At 37.9% G+C, this 12,724-nt stretch overlaps 1 long non-coding RNA gene across 5 annotated transcripts; it reads left to right on the top strand.

Moving 5' to 3' along the window:
- The first annotated feature begins 502 nt into the window (after positions 1–502).
- LOC119518246 lies at positions 503–10,724 on the top strand. Of its 5 annotated transcripts, none has more exons than XR_005213688.1 (6): positions 503–656; positions 833–1,010; positions 2,301–2,434; positions 2,627–4,600; positions 7,680–7,781; positions 9,924–10,724. It is a non-coding gene; the product is annotated as an uncharacterized LOC119518246 (long non-coding RNA). The 5 variants fall into 5 exon arrangements; XR_005213689.1 differs by having other exon boundaries at positions 503–1,010; positions 2,627–2,788; positions 2,874–4,600; XR_005213687.1 differs by having other exon boundaries at positions 503–1,010; positions 2,627–2,788.
- Positions 10,725–12,724: the final 2,000 nt, after the last annotated feature.

Raw genomic sequence — 12,724 nt, 5'->3', positions numbered from 1 at the left:
CGTGCACTGACCGTCACCTTTAGATCAGAGTAACTGGTGGGGAGAGTCTGCCTCTGACATCCCTTTAAAACGAGCTCATTTTCTGGCGGCTGCGGCTTTTCTCTTCAACAGAGATTAATGGAGGTGGCTGAGCACGCATTCTCTCGCACCCTTCTCGTGGCCCACGTGCTGCTGCCTCCACCTAGACCCCTAACCCGGTTCCCTCACCACCAAACTCGGGGTTCGACCCTCAGCCCCCGCCACCCTCCACTTCGCGGTCCCGGGCCCCAGAGCTGCCCCCGTTTCGTCCGCCACGCGAGGGAAAAAACCAAACCCGCCTCCTCGCCGTACACCCTTTCCTCCGCAAACCCACGGAACACAACACCACCCGGAAGTTGCCCTTCTCCAGGCGGAAGACCCGCCCCGGAAGCCGGGCGTCCGACCTCAGGGACGGAGCCCCGCCCCCCCATGGGGAGAGTCGGCTGGTCCAGCGCAGGCGCACTTCCGGCGCAGTAGCCCCGTGGGCTAGTCCTCGGGCGGACCGGGGCCTCGGTGGCCGCCTTCGACGCGGGCACACTCCGGTCTTCGCCCTGTGCCGCCCGGTGGGGTGTCCTCGATAAAGCCTTAAGTACCGTTTTTTACACCTAATAGCAGGTTTTTTTTATCCCTTCCCAGAAGTAAGCAGTTTTATCATTTGCGGGCCCTCCAGATTTTTATATTCATTCACACACACGTATTCTGTGTGTTCCTACAGAAAATGCGTATTGTTATTCGGGGGTTATGTTTTTATTGTCTTATGGAATGCTGTTTTACTTATTACTCTGCATCTTGCTTTTTCCCCTCGCTCTTTGAGAACGCTCCAAGTTGGGCACGTGGTTTCCTCTTGGGCAAGATTGGGGAGCAGTTGGAAATACTTGGGGTCCTCCAGCCAGAGTGGGTTTGTATTGACTTGTAACATAGTTACGTAACCTCCTGCCTCGTTTATTTTCCGAAATGGAATTATTAATGCGACCGAACTCCCAAGACTTCAAGTAAGTCGTCATTGAGTTAACTACGTATACAGCTATATAAATGACATACAAGAGGTGCTTGGTCCTTTCAGTAACTTGTTAGAGTTAGTCTTGCTAACTGATGTTTTCACCCTTGCCCCTAGGAGACTTGATTCTACCAGTCAGACCCTAAAGGACATCACTCTTATCGGAGATACTCTGAGCCCAGGAGAGGGTCTCCCCTTATATCTTCCTATTTTTTCCTCCCTTACGCTGGGGTATTTTGAGGCGCCCCCGCATCTGCTGTTCCACCTGCGTTTCCCACCTCAGCCCCCATTTTGCCTGGCACTTTGTTACCCACCTCTCAGATCTCCCCAGCACCCCCTTCACGCACACCATCCTCCTGATATCACAGGAAGCCCCTTCCAGCGAGCAAGGACCCCTTGACCCATCATTTTTCTCTCACTGGCTGCCTCTCTGCCTCTCAAGGAAAACCTGAGAAAGGTGGACATGTGTACCCTTAAATGCGTGAATGAATGAGTTCATTGCTCAAAATAAAAAGGAATGACTCCTTTTACTAATTAAAAATTCTTACCACCAAAGTGTAAGGACATATTTGTGAGAGGAACTTCGTATTATTTAGCACCTCCCTATTTCCCAGTAGCTGTGTAAAGTGGACCTCCGGGAGCTAAAGCTCCTGTTTACTGTCCAGGAATCCTGAAAACAACACTAAAATTTTGCACAGAATTGCTTTTGTATATCATCTTTTGGAATTTCCTCAAAGCATTTTCTTTGTTACCCTTTCCAATGCCTTGATAGTGTGTTTCTTTCCTGGAATTAAACATGTCTTCTAGAAGCTATTCTAGATGAATAGAGTGAAAGCTAAAATGAAGTAATAGATATTTCAGACAAAACAAAAATTTTATTATTAATACAATTACCGTTATTGGAATCTGTAAAATGCAAATCTAATTTATCTTCCTCATACTCTTGTCAAACTTGTAGCTAATGAGTGTAATTCATGTTGATTACGTAGAAGAGGTACCTGGATACAACATCACAATCACAGTTATTATTAGTATCGTCCTTTATTAACCCTGATGTGTTTATTGCTCTACTAGCTCTTTCTAGGAGACTTTGTCCCACCACAGACACTGACTGACAACATTAAGATCAGGGAAACCACCCTGGTGGCAGTGACACTTTTTAAATCCTCCTTTTTTGTACGAAGCTGAGACGGTTTTCAGACAGAGTTGTAAATTTGCTCCAATAACTCTTTGAGATAAATAACATCACTGAGCTCTCCCTCATTCTCTCACTCTTTTCTTTCAGACCTACTATATGCTGTACCATCTGCCCAGAAAATTCCTCTGTCCCTTGTCTGCATTTCCGGTCCTGTGGTGAATACATGGACAAATAGCTTAATGCTGACGAACAGCTGTTCTCACAATTATTTACTCTAGATGGTGAGCAATGTACTTGACCTCTAATCTGTAAAATGGAAAAATACTAATTTAACTACTGCATCATCTTGTAGTAAACAGTGAATGAGTTAATGTATATAAACCATTTAGAAGAGGCACCTGGGACATAGTAACCTATAATATTGGCTGTATTCATCTCTCTTTCCAAGGATGATCTTTTGCCTTTCCTTCTAGGAGACTGATTCTACCTGCCAGCCCTGATCAACACCACTCAAGTCAGAATCTCTGACCCTGGTGGTAGCATCTTCATTTCTCTTTCACCATTAGAATCTCCCTAAGCAGAAAGATTTTTTCCAGAAGTACATATTTTTTTTTTATCTTCATCAACTCATTGAGGTGAGTTTAGACACTTTGTTTTTCTTCTCCCCAGTTCTCCACCTGCCCACTCCTTGAAACTGGCAGATTCTTTCCTTCTGCCCAGGACACTGCCCCACCCGTCCTCACTTGACCAGATGTTGCCTCGTACTTCCAGAGCACTCTGTATCTACCACCCTGCCCTGCCCATAGCATTTAGTATCCCCCGCTGTAAATGCTACTTTCTTTGGAGCCCATTCACCTTCCTTCCTTCAACATCCCCCATATAAACATACTGAAAGATCCATTAGTGAAAGGACTCTTTATATGTCTCTTACACATTATTTCTCTCTGAGTCATACACACTCTCTCATGTTCAAGGACACTCAAAGGAAAATTAATGAATGAATTAAAGAGTGAACTGTTTGTGGGGAAAGGTCTCCAGCATACATATGTGTTTATTCCTAGAGAACATATAAAACAGCTTACAAAATTCCGGAAGGACTCCTCTTGGGATACATTACATTATACTTGTAATTTAATTTAAAGGTACTATATATTTACCCTATAAGCAATCTATTGTGTTAAAGGTACTATATATTTACCCTATAAGCAATTTATTGTGTTCCAGAAAGAATCCCTGTGGAATCTATTTCATTTCATTTACAGTCTACTTTGGGGACACATGATGTCTCATCAGTATTGAGTTATAACTCCTCATTCAGTATGTCTCCCTCTTTTATGTTTGATCATGTTCTTCATTTAAGTCCCACAAATTATTTAAATTTACTTATTATTTAGTTTCAGCTATCGTGATGATGTTCATTGTTTATAACAATTTTCCAGGTAAAAGAATTCAGATGACTATACATACATATCATTTCATAACCCACCCTTTCGAAGTCTCTTGTTGATATTGATGCTATTTCTCTCCCACTTTATTTTCTTTATTCTTGTTTTGTACATTAGTCTGACTAACTAAATATAACCATAATTAATCATTACAGTAATAATAGGCATTTCAGTTTGTTCCTAAATAGATAGAAATTGTTTGAAATATAAGATGATACATCTTTCTTTGTGATTCAGACAGCCAATCAGATCTTCGCTTCTCAAGACTCAATAAATGTGTTTTCACAACTGTTTCTCCTCCCTCATTTGAAACCTCAGCTCTTTAAATACTTAGGTCATTAGATCCTTTTTCTTTGTTTTCATCTTCTGGCATCCTAGTCCCTTATGTTCATGGGAAGGTGATACATCCCAACTCTGTTTTATCCTTCTCTTTTGTCATCACTGTCAATTTAAACATCTGTACGGGATGACAAAACAATATGTCACCATGATATATTGTTTCCATCATTTTTCCAAGAGACGGAATAATAAAGTAAGTATTTGAATGCCCAAGAGACTGGTGATTGGGGCTCTTTGAGTAACTCTGAAGACTGCAATGGCCATATTTCCTGTGTTTTCCATGCATAATGCCATTTATATATTATGCCCAAACAAACAAAGGTGACATTTGAAAAAAAAAACCTCTTTAAGAGTGATGTCAGCAAAAAGGGCAGAATAGGGACATCTCCAGGGGCCATCCCTCCCAGAAACACCAAAAAACCTGGCAAAAACAGAATCAATAGTATCAGGACTCTGGAAGATAGTCAAACATTTACATCAACCAAGTGAACATTCAACCAGGAAAAAGACCTCTGATCAGGTAAGAGAACGCTGTGGAGTTTTCACTTGGCCTGACTCCACCCCACCGTCAGCACAGCAGCAGTTTCGAAGATGGCAGCCCACTCCCGGTGTTGGGTACCTGTCTGGGAGGAAGCAGAGCGGACCATGTTCCCAAGAAATTAGGTTTGTCTGTTTTGACATGTCTGTGGTTTCCTTGAAGGATTGACAAAAGGGGACTGCCTTTGTTTCACCTAACTTGGAACTCTTCAGGGCAGAGAAGTGGCTATGGATAAGTGGAGGACATTCCTTGAAAACACTGAAAGTCAGTTGAACAGGCTGCTGCTACCTGGGGCAAAAAATAACAGCTGGGGCAAATAGTAGACATGCTGAAAGCTGGGGACTAAGAATCTTTGGGAACAAGGGCTTTGAAAAGCTTCGACGTGTACCAGGGGAACTAGACACTCACACATATGTGCAAGTCAAGACACATGGTCAGAAAAGATCTTGGAAGAATTTACGCTTTCACTGATGGAAAGAACATAGGCTCGGTACAGGCAGGAAGTGAAGGCTAAGTCAGATTTGTAAATGGACTGGCTAAGCATCGAAGGAGTGCCCCAACCCAGGGCCAATCTACAAAGACCTGGAGATTTTATTTTCTCTAGTTTTTTCTATATTTGCTCTATTAAACAATTTAATCAAATGAACATAATGTTTAGCAAAAACAACAAATTGCAGAAGGTTATATAAGTTTGATCCTTTATATAAAGTATTAAAATTGCAAAAAAAAAAAAAAATTATGCTGAGATAAATAAGCCAGAAACTAAAGGACAAATACTGTATGATTCCCCTTACGTGAAATATCTAGAATGAACAAATTCATGGAGACAGAAAGTAGATTAGAGGTTAACAGGGGCTTGGTGGGGGAGAAGTTATTGCTTAATATAGGTATACAGTTTCTGTTTGAGGTGATGAAAATGTTTTGGCAATGGATGGTGGTGAAGGTAACACAGTGTGAATGTGATAAATACCACATATTTATACAGTTAAAAATGGGTCAAATGGGAAAATTCATATTTTATATATATATATATATATAGGTTTTTTTTTTACAAAAAGTCTTTGTAAAAAAAGAAAAAGAAATCTATATCCACCAAAACCAGGAGAAATTAAGACATTCTCAGAAAAACAAAAGCTGAGGGACTTAATTACAGTAGACCTTAACAAAGGGAGTCCTTCAGATGGAAATGAAAGGACATTATACAATATCTCAAAGTCATACAGAGTAACAAAGAGGACTGGTAAAGGTAACTACATAGGTAAATAGAAAAACCAGTATCGTATTTTTTTTGTTATAACTCTTTTTTTCCTATATTATTTAAAAAAATTCATAAAGCAATAATTATAAGTCTATGTTGATGGACACAATGTATAAATTGTAATCTGTGATGATAATATAAAGGAGGAGGAAAAAAGAGAAACAGTTTTGTAAACACTGAAGCTAAGCATGTATTAATTCAAATAGGTTGTTACAAATTTAAGATTTTTATTGTAATCCCCAAGGATATTTCTAAGAAAACCCAAAATATACAGAAAAGGACATAGGAAGGAAATCAAAATAGTACACTACAAAAAAACAAACAAAAGAAGGCAGTAGTGGAAAAACAGAAGAACAGAAAAGATACGACATACAGAAAACAAGTAACAAAATGGCAGAAGTAAGCCCTTATTAGTAATTACTCTAAATGTAAATGGATTAAACACTCTAATCCAAAAACAGAGATTGGCAGAATGGATTTAAAAAATGATCCATCTATATGCTGTCTATAAGAGACTCAGTTTAGAACAAAGACATAAAGAGACTGAAAATATAATGATGGAAAGAGATATTCAATGCAAATAGTAATGAAAAGTGAGCTGGGTGGCTAAACTAATATCAGACAAAATAGACCTTAAGTAAAAAATGTTACAAGAGAAAAAGGATATTATATATTGATAAAATGTCAATCTATTAAGAAGATGTAACAATTATAAACATATACACACCTAATAACAGAGTCCCAAAATACATGAAGCAGAAAGTAACAGAATTGAAAGGAGAAATAGACAGTTCAATAATAATAGTTGGAGACTTCAATATCCAATAACTTTTTAAATAACTTATTTTAAACTTTGGTAAAATATATGTAACAACAATCATTTTAATCATTTTAACCATTTTAAGCGGACAATTCTTTGGCATTAAGTACATTGATAGTACTGTGTAACTTTCACCACTATTTCCAGACTATTTTTATCATTGTAAACCAAAACACAGACTCATTTAACAGTAACTCCCCATTCCCTCCTCCCACCAACCCTGGTAACCACTATTCTCCTTTCTGTCTTTATGAATTTGCTTATTCTAAGTATTTCATATCAGTGAGATCATACAATATTGGTCCTTTTGTGTCTGGCTTATTTCATTCAACATGATGTCTTCAAGGTTCATCCACATTGTAGCGTATACCAGCCCTCAATTCTTTTTATAGCTGAATAATATTCCATTGTATGGATATACCACAGTTTTTTTTTTTTTTTAATCCACTCATCTGTTGATGGACACTTGGGTTGGCTATTGTAATGCTGTGATAAACACTGGTATGCAAATTTCTGAGTTCTTGCTTTCAGTTCTTTTGGATATATACCTAGGAGTGGAACTACCAAGTCATGTGGAAATTCAATGTTTAATTTTCTGAGGAACCACCAAACTGTTTTCCATAGTGGCTGCACCATTTTACCTTACTACCAACAAAGCACAAGGGTTCCTATTTCTCCACATCCTCAGCAACACTGGTTATTTTCAGTCCTTTAAATAACAGCCATCCTAGTGAGTGTCAAGGGTATCTCATTGTAGTTGTAATTGCTTTTCTCTAATGGCTAATAATGTCAGCCACTATTTTTCATATACTTATTTATTTTCATATATTTATTTGCCATTTGAATATCTTCTTTGGAGGAATGTCTATGCAAATCTTTGGCCCATTTTTTAATTGGGTTGTTTGTCTCTTTGTTGTTGAGTAGTAGGAGTTCTTTATATATTCTGGATATTAAACCCTTATTAGATTTATGGTGTTCTGAGTGAGGTGAGGGGCTGTGTAATAAGACAGCCTTCCACCGAACCGCAAGGGGTACAGCAGACCAACGAATGACTTGGACAAGTCCAGCTTGGCAAGTAAAATAGAGCATTTACTGGGGTCTCATGTGGGGTCCTCGTCCTTGGCAGAGGGAGGAGAGAGACAGCAATTTCTTGCCATGATGGTGCATGCTGACCGAAGACGGCAGGGATTTATGATGGGAAGGACAAAGAAGGCTCACAGCCAAGAAAGTACGTGCACATAATCGCTGACAAAGCTAACTGTGTCTTAATGTTTGTCCCTCTAGGCATAACTTCTGACAGTTAGTCTTGGAGAAAGATAACAAAGGCACACAGCTAAGAGAGTACATGCAGGAATGTGCATAATTGCTGACAAAGTTGGAAGAGATGGGGCATATTGGAAAGTGGGAAAAGACTGCTATGTTATATATGGTTTCCAAATATTTTCTCCCATTCTGTGGGTTGTCTCTTCACTTTCTTGATAATAGCCTTTAATGCACAAAAGTTTTTAATTTTCATGAAGTCTATTTTATCTATTTCTTTGTTGTTGCATGAGTTTGGTGTAAAATCTAAAAATCCAAAGTGTACTACAAAGTCCTGAAGATATTTCCCTATGTTTTCATGTAAGATTTTTATAGTATTAGATCTTCTATTTAGGTCATTGATCCATAGAATTTTTGTATATGTTGAGAGATAGGGGTACACATTCATTCTTTTGCATGTGGATTTCCAGTTGTCCCAGTATCATTTGTTGAAGAGACTCTTCTTTCCCCATTGAATGGACTTTGAGAAGGATTGATGTTAAATCTTCTTTAAATGTTTGGTAGAATTCATCAGTGAAACCGTCTGGACTTGCTCTTTTCTTTGTTGGGAGGTTTTTGATTACTGATTCAATCTCTTATTGGTCTGTTGAGATTTTCTATTTCTTGTGTCAGATTAAGTAATGTGTATGTTTTTTAGGAATTTACCTATTTCATCTAGTTTTTCTAATTTTACATATAATTGTTCATAATTGGCATGTAATTGTCATAGTTCCCTCTTATCCTTTTTATTTCTGTAAGATAGGTAGTGATGTCCCCACTTTGATTCCTGATTTTAATTACTTGTGTTCTCTCTCTTTCTTTCTCAGTTTGGCTAAAGTTTTGTCTATTTTATTGATTTTTTCTAAGCTCACATTTATCTGTTAAGTCATACAGGGGGAAAAGCAGTTACAAACCAAAAGTACAATAGAGGATTTTATATTAACCTCTGTAACTACCTTTACCAATGTTCTTCATTTCTTCTTATGGCTTCAAGTCACTGTCTAGTGTTCTTTTGGGGAATACTGGTTTAGTGACTTCCTTTAGCATTTCTTGTAGGACACATCTTTTGGTAATCTCTTTCAGATTTTGTTTATCTGTAAATGTCTTCTTCATTTCTGAAAAATAATTTTGCTGGATATAGACAATTGTTGGTTGACTTTTTTTTTTAATTCAAGGACTTTAATTATGCCATCTCACTGTCTTCTGACCTTCATAGTTTCTGATAAAAAAATCCACAGTTAATCTTACTGGGGATCCCTTGTATGTGATAAGTTGTTTCCCTCTTGCTGATTTCAAAATACTTTCTTTGTTGTTGAATTTTGACAAATTTACTAAGATGTGTCTTGGTTTACATCTCTTAGAGTCTAACCTGCTTGGAGTTCATTGCAGTTCTATATGTATATTCCTGTCCTTCATCAGATGTGGGAAGTTTGGGGGCCATAATTTTTTTTCAAATACCTTTTCTGCTTCTTTCTCTCTTGTTCTTTTATGTGTATGTTGTTTCCTTGATGGTGTCCCACAGGTCCCTCAGGCTCCTTCATTTTTCTTCATTATTTATTCTTTCTATTCCTCATACAGGATATTTTCTATTATCTTATCTTCAAGTTCACTGATCCTTTCCTCTGCCTGTTTAAATCTGCTGTTGAATCTATCTAATAAGTTTTTCATTTCAAATTCTGTACTTTGCAGTCCAAAATCTGTTTGGTTCTTTTGTAGTTTCCATCTCTTTATTTTGTTCAGACAACATTTTCCTAATTTCCTTTAATACTTTTTATATGGAGTCATTTAGCTCGTTGAACATATTTAAGATGGTTAATTTAAAGTCTTTGACTAATAGTTTCAATGTATAAATTTCCTCAGGGGATGGTTTCTGACAAATTCTTTTCTTCCTGTGACTGGGCCATACTTTCCTTTTTTTGTTCTGTAATTTTTTATAGAGAACTGGACATTCTGAATATTATGTTGTTATAACTCTGGAAATCTAGTTCTCCCACGTCTCTGGAATTGCTAGGATGTTGTTGAGAGCTAGAGCCTTCAATTGGTGACTTTTCCAAAATATTTTTCTTCCCAGATGGGAAATGGAGAGTTTCAAGAGGAGAAAAAAAGAAAGAAAGGTAACACCTCAAGATTCCTCTGCTGCTTTTGTCTGAGGGTGATTGGAACAGCGGCCACCCTCAGAGCTCACCTCCCATGACTGAAGTAGCTGAGCCAAAGTGGTGATCAGTGAACAGACCCCACTTCTCTGGATTTTAAAGGACTAGATCTCCATAGCCAACCCTGGCACAGGCAAGCTGCAGGAGCCGGGGCTGCAGTCCCCACTGCCCCTGCCACACGGTTAGGGGGTGGTGCATGGTTGCTGCTTCATGGAAGGCAAAATTCACTATTTACTGGCCACTTCCTCCATCTCTTCCTTGGACACTGCACAGTGTTCCACTAGACTCAAGTTCCAAAAACAGTTGATTCAGACAGTTCCTGCCAGTTCAGTAGTTATTTTTGGTGAAGGGCCTGATTCCCCTACTCCACATCTTCTCATAATCCTCTCTAAAAGACTGAAATCACACAAATTATCTTCTCCAACCACAACGGGATGAAAATAAAAATCAATTACAAAAGGAAAATTGGAAAATTCACAATATGTGGAAAGTAACAAGACACTTAAACAACCATTGGGTCAAAATAGAGATCAGAAGGGAAATTAGAAAATATTTAGAAGCAAATGAAAGTGAAAACACAACATACCAAAAGTTATGGGATGAAGTGAAAGCAGTGCTGTGATGAAGTTACTGCTGTAAATGCCTACATTTAAAAATAAAGATCTCAATTCAACAACCTAACTTTATACCTTAAGGAACTAGGAAAAAAAAAAAAAAAAGGCAAAGTAAACCCACAGCTAGTAGAAGAAAGGAAGGAATTGCAAGGAACTCAAAATAGCAAAAAAGTCTTGAAAAAGAGAACAAAATTGGAGGGCTCACACTTCCCAGTTTCAAAACTTATGACAAAGCTACAGTAATCAAAACTGTGTTACTTGCAGGATAGGCACGTAAATCAATGGAGTAGATTTCAGAGTCCAGAAATAAACCCTCATGTATATGGTGAACTGAGCTTCAACAGTGGTGCTAAGATGATTCAATGAGGGAAAAATACTCTCTTCCAACAAATATTGCTGGGTGAACTATCAGTCGACATGAAAAAGAATGAAGCTGGACCCTTACCTTGCACCATTTAAAAAAATTAAATCAAAATGGAACAGAGTCCTACATTTAGGAGTTAAAACTATAAAACAATTAGAAGACAATATGGGGACAATTCCTCATGACCTATTTGGCCATAGTTGTTTCTTCTTCTTTGTTTTTAGACAGCAACATGATTTTATTGAAATGTTTTAACACGATATGGAAGAAACTTAAAATTCCATATTTTAAACCAATACAAGCACTGTAAATGCAATATTCTGAATATAGTTGACATGATATCTAAAAAAAGCAAGTTATAATATGAATATCTGTAAGTTCACAGATACAATTTGAGGCTAAACAATTTTGGTATATTCATATTTCTCTGGCTCCCCTTTTTGCCTCGTTATATACCAAGTCTGTCCACATTCAGCAGAGTTGGACAGGATTCAAATATTTGGTGATCTCACTTAAGTTTCCACACAACGCACAGCAAGGAATGTGCAAGTCATGGGATTAAGCTGCTCAAAGGAGTCTTCATCACCTTTTCTGAACTGAAACCATCAAATAGTTAATGTCAACATTTCCACTGCATATAAGTCAGTCAAATTAGTTCATCAGTGTATCCAAAAGGATTTTAAAATACAAAGGTGGGGTTAAATAATGACAGAAACAATTTTGAGATAATTGGAGATTCATAAGCAATTGTAAGAAATAATAGAGATCTCTATACCCTTCACCCAGTTTCCCTCAATTGGAAAATTTTGCATAACTATAATACAATATCACAACCAAGAACTTGACATTGATATAATGCATCCGTCTTATCGAGATTTCATCAGTTTTACATGCACTCATTTTTATGTGTGTTTGTATGTGCAGAGTTCTATGCAGTTTTATTCCATGTGTACATATGTGTTGACACCATCACAGAAAAGATACAGAACAGTTGCCTCACAAGGTTCCCTAGTGCTAACTAATAATTTTTTTTTTCATGCATGTCTTTATTTTATTACTCATCTACCCATACACTGGATAAATGGAGTGTCAGTCACAAGGTTTTTACAATCACATGGTCACAAGTCTACTGGATTACAGTTCCGCAATTTCAGGTATTTCCTTCTGGCTATTCTAATACACAAGAAACTAAAAAGAAATATCTATATAATGAGTCAGTAGTCATAATCATTTGTTAAATCCTAACTCCTTGGTTACACGTCCTTCCTCTCATTTGATCATTCTCTCAATCTTTAGGGATAACTGGGCAATCAACCATTTTAAGTTCTTCATGCTGGAAAGGGGTGTTGACCTTATGGGGTAGAGGAATGAAACTGTTTGATGTTCCTGGAGAGACTGGTACCTCTGGGTTTCAGGGCTTACCTGGCATAGGAACAATTTGGAGGCCTTAAGTTTCTGAAAAAATAAACTTAGAAAGAAAAACATTTATAGAGTCTTAGATAGAACCCAGGGTGGTAGTTAGGGTTTTCAGGAATATTATTGGTTGGGGCTTGGCATACTGTGGCAATTTGCAATATCTGGCTGAAGCTTGCATAAGAGTAACCTCCAGAAAGACCTCTCAACTCTATTTGAAATCTCTTAACCACTGAAATTTTTGTTTCATTTTTTTCCCCTTTAGTCAACAAGACATTCTTAATCCCACAATGCCAGGGCCAGGCTCATCCCTGGGAGTCATGTCCCA

The sequence above is a fragment of the Choloepus didactylus genome, chromosome 21, assembly GCF_015220235.1.
Source record: "Choloepus didactylus isolate mChoDid1 chromosome 21, mChoDid1.pri, whole genome shotgun sequence".
NCBI lineage: Eukaryota > Metazoa > Chordata > Mammalia > Pilosa > Megalonychidae > Choloepus > Choloepus didactylus.
This window is presented reverse-complemented; position numbering and strand designations above follow the sequence as displayed.